The following is a 12,608-nucleotide window of genomic DNA, read 5'->3' as shown; positions in this document are numbered from 1 at the left end:
TTATTTTGAAAATATGTTACAATTGTTGCAATTAATTGCAAAAATAAAAATATTTTTTTAATTGTAAATTATTGCTTTTTTATTGTAGCAATTAAAGATAGTTTAATCTGCTAGCTCTAAAAAAATATATAAATATTTTTTATTTTCTATTATTGTGAAACTCTTAATATACAGAAAAAAACTTACTAAATTAATAATATAAGCAGTAATAAAATAATAAAGACAGAGAAACCCAATAAAATACTAAAATGTTAATTACACAAATGTTGAGTTTGTTTTTCTATTCCTTAATAGCGCAGAGATATCATAATCAAATAATAAATAAAAAACAAAAAAATAACATAATTACAATGTAAAATTTATTACATTGCCTTGCAGGCTCTTCTCACTAAAGGAAATCCTTTAATTTATTGTGTTGTCTATCTGGAAAAGACAATTTATAAGCTTTTACTTCGAAGCAGTAAATCAAAATGTCAGGCAATTATTAGAACACATTTCCATAGCAGCTAATACCGCAGAAGATACAAAATTTTTGTAATTTCAGTATAGAGCAATCAATCTTAGGCTGGTTTAGCACACACACATAAATATATAGACTGACTTAAGCTCGGTTTAAGTAAATAAACGCTGAGCGTCACAGCTTAACATTATAAGTTTGAAATATTTGCTAAATAATTTGAGGCACTCCAAGCCCAATACGCATATTTTAAATAGAGTAAGATAATTTTAATTTCTTTCTATTTTTGTTTTTGTTTTTGTTTGTTACCCGCAACCACAGATATTTATTTTATAGGATTTAGGCTACTTTCAACCGTTATCCCATAAATTTTCAACTGCACATTGAAAGAAAAATGTTAAACTAGATACAAATTTTATTATTTTTTTTTATTTTTGCAAAACTTCATTTAACAAAAATTTTTACTCAAAAAGTGCTATATAGATGTGACCGAAGAATTCTTAGCGTAGAGTAGGACGGACCACCTGCATGGCCCACATACGCTTCATATCATATGAAAAATATCACCACAGAAATAGATGATAAACTTTCAACTACAACAAAAAAATACTTACAAACTCATATATACTTATTTGTATCTATAACTCATATATTGTGTATTTGTACATATATCTTTATTTGTGTAGTTCGTATGTTTTTTGTCCCATTTCAAATAATTGAATATAAAAATTAAAACTATGAAACGTATAAGAAATCCGCAAGATACGTGTACATGCGGTGGTGTACAAATGAGTAACGAATCATAAAACAAAAAAAAAACAAAAAAGAAAAAAATTAAAAGAAGTTAATATAGTATAATAAAATAAACACAAAAAGATTTAATTACTTAAGTGCAAATAAGGTTAATTAACAACAATTAATGGACTTACTAAAGCAAAAAGAATGGTTGGTATAAATTTTAAAAATGTTGCGGATAAAACAATAAAGAGTAGAGAGTATCTAAATTGTAAGGTACGGTACGAGTATATGGTATGAGTACATATAACAAAGCAAAATAAAAAGGCAAAATATCTAATTAAACACAATTAAGTTTATTTTCTTCTCGACGCGATACTCAAAATTGAAGTAAATTACAACAGCAAAAACATTTTAAGAAGAAAAACAAAAAAAAAATTTATATATATATATACAAATTCAAAAGAATAAAACATAAAAGGTTCATTGAACGTAGGAATAAGAATTAATTAACTTACTCAAGCTTATTCAATTAAATTATTTTTTATACTTAAAGCCAGCCAGACTAGATTGATTCTATGAATTTTAGGTATCATAAATCAAAAAAAAAATGTACGTTCATTTGGTTATTGAAATATTTCAATTAAAGTTTAAATTAAAGAATATAAATATATTTTTTGTGTGATAAGTAAAAAAATATTACACAACAAAAAAAAAAAATAAGATTTAATAGTTATTGCAAGTTAAATTAATTCATAAATTAAATTCGTTTTACTTATTTTATACTCTGTGAAGTTATGGTAATATTTTATGCTCATCAAACCATAAGATTTGCATCTCCAGCTATTAAATGGTTTAATCACAGCTCTCAGTATGCATATTTGTATAATTTATGGATATTTAGTATTAGGAGTATTAAAATTTAGCATGAATCATTTACAGAAAAGGGGCCTTCAGCGAGCGGAAATATTTGAAGTGAAAATTTTTATTCACAAATCGGCAAAAATAACAATAACAATACCACCAAGAAAGAAGAACACTAAATTTATAGAGAAGAACGAGGTAGCAGCTGCAAAATATAACGAATTAAAATTATTCAAATTCATGACTAAACGTTAACGTGTTTCAAAAAATATGTACATTGGGGATATTTTTTTTATTTATATTTTATCTATTTACAAAAAATTCGAATTTTCATAAATCGGTATTTTTATATACCACAATATACATACATTAATATTCAGAGTATGGGAATATGATTCGATTTCCTCCACAATTAAACATTATACCTATATTTTTACGATGTTAGTTAAAAAAATCTGTCGAGCTTTATTAATAATTTATATACTTTATTAGTAAAAAAATGTGATACCGATTCATTTGATAAAATATAAAATCTGTCAAAACTTATAAATGATCTTAATCAAATTATATACATTCTCATGTGCTTATAAACAAACAAATTGTTGAATATAACTATAGCTACACATATATCTTTTGTACTGCGTAAATCAATACTTTATATATATTTTAGGTTCAAAAATAGAAAACGCTTATTGAGCAAAAAAAAGAGCCACAATGCGTTGTGAATAACTTAAATTGACTCCGAAGCGAACTTCATGTTATGACACAATATTTTTTAATACTAGAATATAATATAGTATGAAATGTTGCTATCCTATTAATATAAATCTTCCTTTTGAGGTTGCTAACAGTAATAACGTCTCGTAAATCACTTAATGGTTAATTTGGATAACACCCAGAACGCATTGCGACATTTTTCAATGAATAATTAATTAAACGATCAATAGAATGACAAAATATTTTCTCAACTATAGTTTACTTTCATAATCTGTATCACAGAGAATATATCGTCCTCCAACACGATTTTTTTCGTTCCTTAGACTAAAAAATTAGCTCTTGAACTTAATGTTTTTTTAGTTTTTCTGTTTAGATTCAGAACTTACCACATTTAAAAATTATAAGTAAAATTTGCAAAGTTGGCAACACTTACCTAAAAAGAAAAGAAAAAATGTTATTAATATTTATGAAATTTTTTATAAAATATGAAGTTATATGATTGAATATATTGACTTATATTTCTAATTTTGTGTTTAAATGTTTTTAATATATAATTTATAAAATGAATATTTTTATATAATTTTTTTGATTTAATTTAAGTAAGTTCAGATATATTAATATTAGTTTTTATGTGTTAAATGTCATTATTTATTTATATTAATGACATAAATATTAAAAACTTTAATTTCTGATGAGTTTGTATGAGGTTTTATTATTAATGTTTTTTGTGATATTTATTAATCATAAGTTTAATATAGATCTCCAGACTTTTTTCCATGTTATATATTATTTATTATTTTATTTAATATTTATATCTTTAATGTCTAATAAATTTATATAAGTTAACTCTTTGAAATATACCATGTTCCCACTGCAGCTAAATCAAATTATATTAATAACATTAAGATTTGGTCATTTAATTAACTTATGCACTTCGAAAAGCTTTTATGTGTCAGAAAATTCTATAAAAGTTTTAGAAGAGCTTTTGTTTATTTACATTTTAATTTTTAACAAATAATATTTAGTTTTAATTTGTTAGCAGAAATTAATTAAATTGATTATGAAATTAATTAAATTGATCAAACAATTTAGAATATTCTTACTTCTTGTTCAAGAAGACTTGTTTGTTTTTTGTTTATTTACTTTTGTTTCATGTGTCATATATGTCAAATTTTGATCATTTCCAATGATTATTTATTTTGCAATGTAAAAAAAAAATCATTCATACCTCAGCTGTATAACATACATTTTAATTTTTTGAGATTCGCACAAAAATTGTAGATTTCAATTTAGAAAAATTCAATAAATAAGCCAAAAAAAAAAAATATTTTGCAATGTTGTATTCGACAGTTTTGAGACAATTTCCATTAATTTATTTTTTACTAAGTTGGAAATCGCTTAAGGTATTTGTATGATTAATCAACTTCATTAGCAAACTAAATAGAATAAACTGCTTTAATGAAGGAAATGGAAACATCCTATTATAAACCTATTAAAATAGTATTGATCAAGGTCCTGTGCTCCAATGGGAAATACAGGAATTGGTGATGATGATTAAATAGTAGCTATATATCGTGTGTTGATATGATGAGTTTTTTTAACATTGCTTTTAGATATTTTTATACATTTATTAATAATAACATACTAAGGATATAAGGAAGCAGTGGGAATATACTATTGTATACTTATATTAATAGTTCTGTATCTCATATGTTTGATGAGTTTATTTAAAATTACAATTTCTTTTACAAATTTTTATATATTTATTAATAATAATATATTAAGGATGATATATCATTTTTATTATTTTTTTTAATATTTATGCATAACATATTTTTTTCATTTCTTTATTTATGTTAATATCATTTTATTGTTATCTGAGTTAGACATATGAAATATGAATGGAAATTATCATAAATTGCATCTTAATATGCATATTTAGATTTCTAATTATATTTTAAAATTAAATAAAATAAATTACGAAGTATATAAATTACAGACAGATACATTTTTGTAGTTTATTTAACTTCAAAATCTGAAATTTACGACGATTTGCATTAATCTCTGATCTTAATGTGAGTGGCGGCACCTTTTACTTAATCTTTAAATTTTTTTTTTCTCTTTTTTATTTGTTTGGAGATACTTGTAGATATAAAACTTCATTCAAACAATTTTATATTGCATATTTTATTATCAAATGAAATAAAATTAATACCAAAAAAAATAAAGTTTTCAAAAAGTGAAATAAAAAGAACACGTGACATCGCAGAAATTTAAAAATACATGGCGAAATGTATTTCGGGAATTCATTTAAAGCACATAAATAAATTTTTAATAAATTCGAGCGGAAATGGCAGGTAAAAATAAGCAACAAACTTAAAAAATTTCGTAAGAATGCATAAAAATAATATAAAAAGCAAGAATTTAATTATTTCAAACTTAAAAGCAAAAAAGAATAAAAGAAGAATAACAACGAAAATTAAATAAAATTGTAAAAAGGGAAGCAACGCGCAAATTAAAGATACAAAACTAAATTGACAGTCGGCAGTCAGGCACTCAGGCAACTCAGGCAACTCGGGCATTCTGGCATTCTTGCAGTCAAGCAGGAACGCAGGCAGGCAAGCAGGGTAAAAACAAGGTTGCCAGGCTGTTAGTAAGGTAAATGGATAAATTTACTTACTATACTATATATACATATAGTATATATTGTACATTCGTAGTGCAATCGTAAAGTGAAGGCATAAAAGGCAACACTACCATCGAATTAAAATTAATGTCGACTTAATCGAGTTTCGTTGTATATTTTCTTATTCCATACTTTATATAGATATTCTTTTTTGTATCTTTTATATGCACATTACTTCGCCGTGTATCTTTGTATATGTTATCTGTCTTAAGTATTGAAAGTAAAAAAAAAAATATTACGAGAACAACGCAGGAGGTGTCGCTTTATTTTGCTTTTATTTCTCTTGATATTACCATGATTTTATTTTATAAATGTTATTTTTTTTCTCTCTCTCTTTTATTATTATTTAGTTATTGTAAGTATAGTAGTTTATTTTTATTTTTATCTGATTATTGTTTACCTTTATTGAAACAACAACTACGCCAACTGAATACTAGGCATTGTGCTATTTCAAGGATAAAAATAATAAAAGAAAATTGTTCATAAATTGTATCTAATTAAAATAATTGGAATGTAGTCAATTCATGTAGCATCGATTTAAGATAATAATTCCAGTAGAATTACACTCATATAAAAATATAAACAAATAAATTTTTATTAATATTTAAAATGTTTTACACTGCATGAGTAAAAAGCTAACAAGGGAAGATAGACGAAGCCTCTAAATTTTTACAAGTCATAAAAAATTCTTAGTTCATTTATAAAAACTGTTTTAAGTGGGCATTAAATTTATTTTAGGATACTTGAATCGTAAAATAAGTTAAAATAAAATAATTTATTGTACAATTGTCTGCAATTTCAATACACTTAAATTTTTATTAGTTTTTTAATATTATTTTCTTTTCTTTTTTATTATTCAACAGCTACACATAAAACGTCTTAAACGACAAAAATCGTGATATTATTATTCTTATTTTAATTAGAGCATAAGTGCATGTGCCGTAAAATCATTTTTATGTCCTATAAAATGTAATTAAAATTAAAATATTGCCAATAAGATGTCGTTCTTATGTAATGAAGAGGTAGATACTTTCACTTTTGATTTGCTTTTAGCCATAAAATTGTACGTAAGTAGATATAAAACGCCAGTTGTGCTCAATTGAAATTTTTTATTTATACTGTCAAATTGTTTGCAGTTTATTAAAAAGTAATTTCAGAATTTTTATATTCTTTTTATAGGCATGATGATTTTCCAACAGAAATGTCTATAAAAAAATCTCTTCAATATTTATTTTATTATTATTTTGTAGAAGAAAAAAGCTAAAACCATATTCTTTCAGTCAAATTGGAGTTTATGAATTAAATAGGAAGTGTGGAATTAGAGTAAAAGTATTTTTAATGGTTATCTATTAAAAATATTAGAGAGAGTTTTGTATTAGTTTACACTTATTAGTTTACTTGTTAATGTTAATTTGGCAAAAATCTTAATTTCATTTTCGTTTCAGCGAAATTTAGTTGTTTTTCCATACAAAATTCAGTTTGAAGGTTAGTACGAAATTAAGGAAAATGGCCTTAATTTCGTTGAAACGCAGACTGAAATTAATACGGCGTTTACATTGGCCGAAAATGGCTCATTTTGAATGAGCCATTTGAAAGTGTTTACATTCGTTCTATTTCATTTGTTCTCATTTCAACAGCTGATTTTTCAAGTTGCATGTTGGCACAGGCCAAAAAAATGTTGCATGAAGGTTAAATATGCCTTCAAACCTTACATTAGAAACTTAAAACATATTTTTAACTTCGATTAATTACTTTTTGGGAAGTAAAAGTTCTAAAAAGCAGTGCCTCGTTTTCAAGAAAATGCAACCACCAAACATTTGTTTACCTTTTTTTGTAAATATGTTAAAAACAGCTTTTTCAAACTGTCAAAATGCCATGAAGAGCTTTCATTTAGGGTATGTTCAATGGATTCCTTTGCATTTTGAACGTATGTGGAATGCATTCGAACGTCATTCATACAGAATGTGAGAAAATTGCTCATTTTTGTGCTTGAAATTTTATATGCAAGAATGAGCCATTCGATACTCATTTTCGATTTTTGACCAAAATGAGCCATTTTCGGCCAATGTAAACGCCGTATAAGGGACATTTCAAATGCAACTATGCGTAAGATAAATTTTAAGCAAAAGGTAAAGTTGAGATAACAAAAAAGTCATGATTTTTTTTAAATTAAAGACAATGAAAGTTGATTTTAATAAAATCGGGAAAATAGTTTGAAAGTAGCGTAATAAAACTACTGAATGCCATCCTTTATAGTTATAATAATCAACTTTTAAAATTTCTCAGATACAAATGGTGTTTGGAGCATGTAATTCTTAACATTCGATTTGTAAACAAAAAATATATGATGTCCTTAATTTAGGGCAGTATGAACACTTTTGAAATTAACTTAATTTCATTTTTACGAAATTAAGAAAATTTGGCTGTCTGAATATAGTATTAGTTTACTTGCTAATGAAGTCAATGCAATTTTACATAGATATATTGGAATCTTACTATTCTAAAATTTACAAAAACCTTCCCGGGGATATACCTAATAATTTCCCAAATTTTCACGATGATTGAACGTATGGTTTTTGAATTCATCGAGAACAGACAGACGACAGACAGACAGACAACATTCACTTTTATATATATAGATATATGATTCATTTTCAATAAAAACTTGTTATTTTTGTTTTTCAAAACAAATATATTATTATTTATAAAATGCACTGGATTCAATAATTAATTATATATTGAAATGCTTCATATTTATTAAAACTCAATTCGACATTATCGGACTTACAACTTTATATATATTACAAATGACAATAGTAAATAAAAATAGCATATTTATGAAGTACTTCTAGCACTTTTATAATTTCTCCTACTTAATACAGTTTATTAATGTTATCCTATTCACACAATAACTGTTTATCTGGATTGAGATATTGCAGTTATACAAGTGTTTATTATATTTAAACAGTACTGAAAGTTCATTCTATATGTCACGTCAATACTTTTAGTGTTAAAGCATATTGTTTGAATTTATGGTAATAAAATATAGATATTTTATCACCATAAGTTTGTATGAAACAATTTAAATTCAGAAGGTGGTTTATCTCTTATGGAGTCCTTTCGAATTTTTTTTGTGTTTAGTTTCAGCTGGCACTTTAGTTCTTTCCCATTTGTAAGCTAATTTTATAGTCCATATAATAGATTTGTAGATGGGTTGTAGATTTGAAAATTAGGTATACTGTTAATCTCTCGGTTTCAAAAAAATATATTTTGTAGCTGTTGATATAGATTTTCATGCTGAATTTTGGTGTACTTATGCTTAGGTTTTTATAATTTTTAAATTTTTATTGGACGTCTTTGTAATAGATGTATAAGTCTGATCAACTACTAAGTTTTTGTTATATGCTTTTTTTTCATTTTTACGGTTGACCATCGGTCAGGTTTTTGAAATCTTTAATTTCTTATTGGGTATATTTTTATTAGATGCTAAACGTCTAATCAACTAAGTTTTTGCTATATGTATAACTTTGATTTTTCGGGTTGAGTTATCATTCGATCAAGGGCGCAGATAGTGAATGGAAAAGAGTAAAAGTTATTAGAGTAAAAATAATGTCATTATTTCTTTGAATTTATTAATAAAATATGGTTCAATATATCTATTACGTTTTAAAATCATATGCAAAAGATGTTCATTTGTGGTTTAACACATTTAGAGCGGACTATTTTCCAATGGGTCCCACTTTTATTTTAAAATATTATTTTGAAGGCACTTTTAGCGGTAATTGTTTTTATATATTTTAAAGTGTGATAAAACGAGTAAAAGTCAGAAAAGTGAGAAGTCATAAGATACGTCAAAGTCCTGCGTATGAGTTAAGTGGTAATGCAGTGTATTATATAGCTTTAAACTTACTTTGTCAGAGTGCCAATCGAGAAAAGTGTTATAGAAAAAAGTTTTATGAAATAAGGATTATAATTTTCAGTATTGTATTAAATAAAGTTTTCATTGTTTGTTTGTATAAAGAAGCTTTTCTTCAATATTCGAGAACTGTACTATATTTCGCGACCCTAAAACTAATACATATAGATTCTAAATACGAACAATCCATAAGACAATCCATATTTATTTTAAGAAATTTTATTTGTGTTAATATTATATATTGTACAATCAAAGCTCATTTGCCTTTTGGGTTTATTAACAAATTTTAATTTAAACAAAAATGACTCAACAAAATTAATTATGTAAGACTTTCTTTGTTTTAAATTCATTGTCGTCTTGGTTGGCTTGTTTCTGATTGCAATTAAAGGCAAAAACAAAGCAACAACACCATTAAATTAATATGTGAAAATACTAAATATATTAAATTTAAACTCAAATAATTACATTTAATTACACTCGTTTAACGTTCATTATTTTAGCAATTTAAAACTGAATTAAGTGTGAAGCACTAAGCAGTGGGAGGGTAGATTGATGGTGGGACTCCGCTATATGTACAATATATATTGAAGGAAAAATTTATCAGAAACTAAAAGGAAATGTCTCATTAGTACAAAACAACAACAACAACAATAATAATAACAATCATAAGAATTTAAGATACTTGAGTTTATCCATTTATCATTTTCCAACACTAACACGGAAATAATAGCTTATATTGCATATTTAGTTGTTCAAAAAAGAAAAAAAAAATAAATAAAATTATAAAAAAAAAGAAAAAAAGTTCAATTAATTGAAATTAAACAAAAACTGTAAAGATATCAAGCGAAGCAGATAGAGATGAATGAAGTGAGTGAAGGCAAAAAGGGAAGACATTAAATTGCAAGAAAATATCGTTTGCAAATGTCGGTTTATATCTTACAATCTTACAATAAATAACGATAATTCCCTATAATTGCTTTCAATTTATTAGTATGGAAAGATAATTTAATATAAATGGAGTTACGTGACCTCTGCGCTCTTTTCAGCGAGATTGTAATGTTGGCAATGCGTGGATTCTTCGGCGTGGCACATACTCCAGAAAGTATTACGAGAATTATGCGAACGAGAATAATGCGTTTGTCGCTGTAATCTTGATAAATATAATGTGTAAAGGAATGCATAAGGAAAGCCATTTGGTAAATACACTCTTACATAAAGAATAATTATGGTTTAAGGTAAATAATGCCTAATAAAAACAATTGCAGGCAATTTATGATTTGCTAAAAATGCAAAAATAAATACGAAATCATTGAAAAAGGCATTGGAGAATGGAGAATGGAGAGGTGTTCAATAGTTCCTTCGTTAAGAAAGAAGAAGAAAATTATTGCCAATATCACAAAATGTACTTCAATGCTATTTTAGGAATTTAAGTGGTAAGGTAACAAATGATAATATATTGAATAAATTACTTAAAGTTCATAAAGTTATTTCATTATAAATGAACATAGATTAAATGTACTTTTGTGTTATAAGTTATTATAGATATAAAGAAGAGGGTTATTAAAATGTTGCTTCAGCATATATATAAAGAAAACTCAATATCTGCTTTATAATTTTAAATTTGTTACATCTACTTGTGGAACTACACGTTAGTTCTACTGAAATAATAATATATAATATATACATATATATAATAAACATAGATTTCAAATAAATTAGAATAATTCAAAGGCATTTAATGTTAAAAAACTCATGGTAGTAACCCAAGTTTGTGTATATAAGTACTACAGTGTTCTAATAAGCTGTCATTATTATTATTATGTTTATCATGATAAACATGAAGGATTGAGGTATGCAGATCTAAGGTCAATTATTGCTTAGTCTGATGAAGTGATAAACAATAATCTAGTCAAGGTGTAAAGAGGGGTTTTGAAAATACCTCGAGTTAATAAAGAGTAAAAGTGCTTAAGTGCACTGGCTCAAACAGCTTCAAAATAATAATGAAGCTTACAAATAAAAATGATAAATATTTTAATATCTCAAACAAGCACTTAGCGCCAACGAGGACGGTTCTAAAAACAAAGACAGGCAGTTCAAATAACTACCTAAGGACATTGAAAACTCTTCGAGTAGAAAATGATGACATGCGAGTAGAAAGAATTCATGTACTAAATACTTATCAGGCTCATATTTTGTTAGGAATGAAAATTTGGACACTGAAAAGTAGTGGCATCGTGAATATTTCCTTATATTTAAACGCAAAATCTTAAATTATTAATGCAATTTCTAAAAAAATAATAAAAAATAATATTTCAAATAATAACTAATTTAAAATAGACTAATCTAAGAAATATATATGAACCTATACAACACACAGATGATACATTTTGAGGTAGAGTTATAAAAAGATAAAGTTACGTCAAATCCCAGTGTTATGTTATATAACAAACTTTGTCAGAGGGTCCTTTGGAGAAAGTAAAAAAGAATTCTACGAAAACTAATAAAATAATTTAGATTCCCTATTAAGTGCAGTTATCCCTGTTTTTATTGAAGTATAACGTAGGCAGTTAGTATAATTATTTTCATAACAGTTGAACTTCTAGCCGAACTATACTAATATCTACGGATGTAGTTAAGATTAATGGGCCGAGTGGCTTTTAAAGTGGAAGGAAATTTAGAAAAAAAAAAGAAAGCGAATCATAATGTAAACTAAATAATATTGCAAATATTTGAACTATTGTTAAATCTTTATGATCTAATTATCGATATCTTGAAATCTGAACAACTTTACAATATAGCGAAAGCTTCGCAGTATCATATTAGATTACTCATAAGGATCTTAGTATAATTTTTGTAAAAAAATAAACATACAAATTAAGCAAAAAATATATAGAAAGGATAAGTAAAGACTCCAAGTGCTTCCTGTACAAATTCGGAATAATTGTCTTCTGGATAAAAGTTTAGGTCGTGCAAGGTGGTTAAAAAGTTTTCAGATTTAAGTCTGTTAAGTATATACAGAGAAGAATACATATTGTTAAATTAGCAATAATAACATTTATTTGTTATAAAAAATATATAATTTTTTATATTTATTATTTATTTATTTATGATCAAAACAAACATCATCCCAGTGTTATTAAATGGGCGTGAAACATGGCTCACAACAGAAACAATGATACAGAAAATACAAAGTTTCGTAAACAGATGTCTGAGACAAATTATAATAGATTAGT

General features: G+C 25.5%; 1 protein-coding gene across 1 annotated transcript in view; it reads right to left on the bottom strand.

Annotated features, from left to right (window-relative positions):
• The window catches only part of LOC119680104 (DNA N6-methyl adenine demethylase-like), a 63,561-nt gene that overhangs the window by 50,212 nt on the left and 741 nt on the right, over window positions 1-12,608 (bottom strand). The gene's annotated exons all lie outside the window — the stretch shown is intronic.

This window comes from Teleopsis dalmanni, chromosome 1 (genome assembly GCF_002237135.1).
Source record: "Teleopsis dalmanni isolate 2A chromosome 1, ASM223713v2, whole genome shotgun sequence".
NCBI lineage: Eukaryota > Metazoa > Arthropoda > Insecta > Diptera > Diopsidae > Teleopsis > Teleopsis dalmanni.
This window is presented reverse-complemented; position numbering and strand designations above follow the sequence as displayed.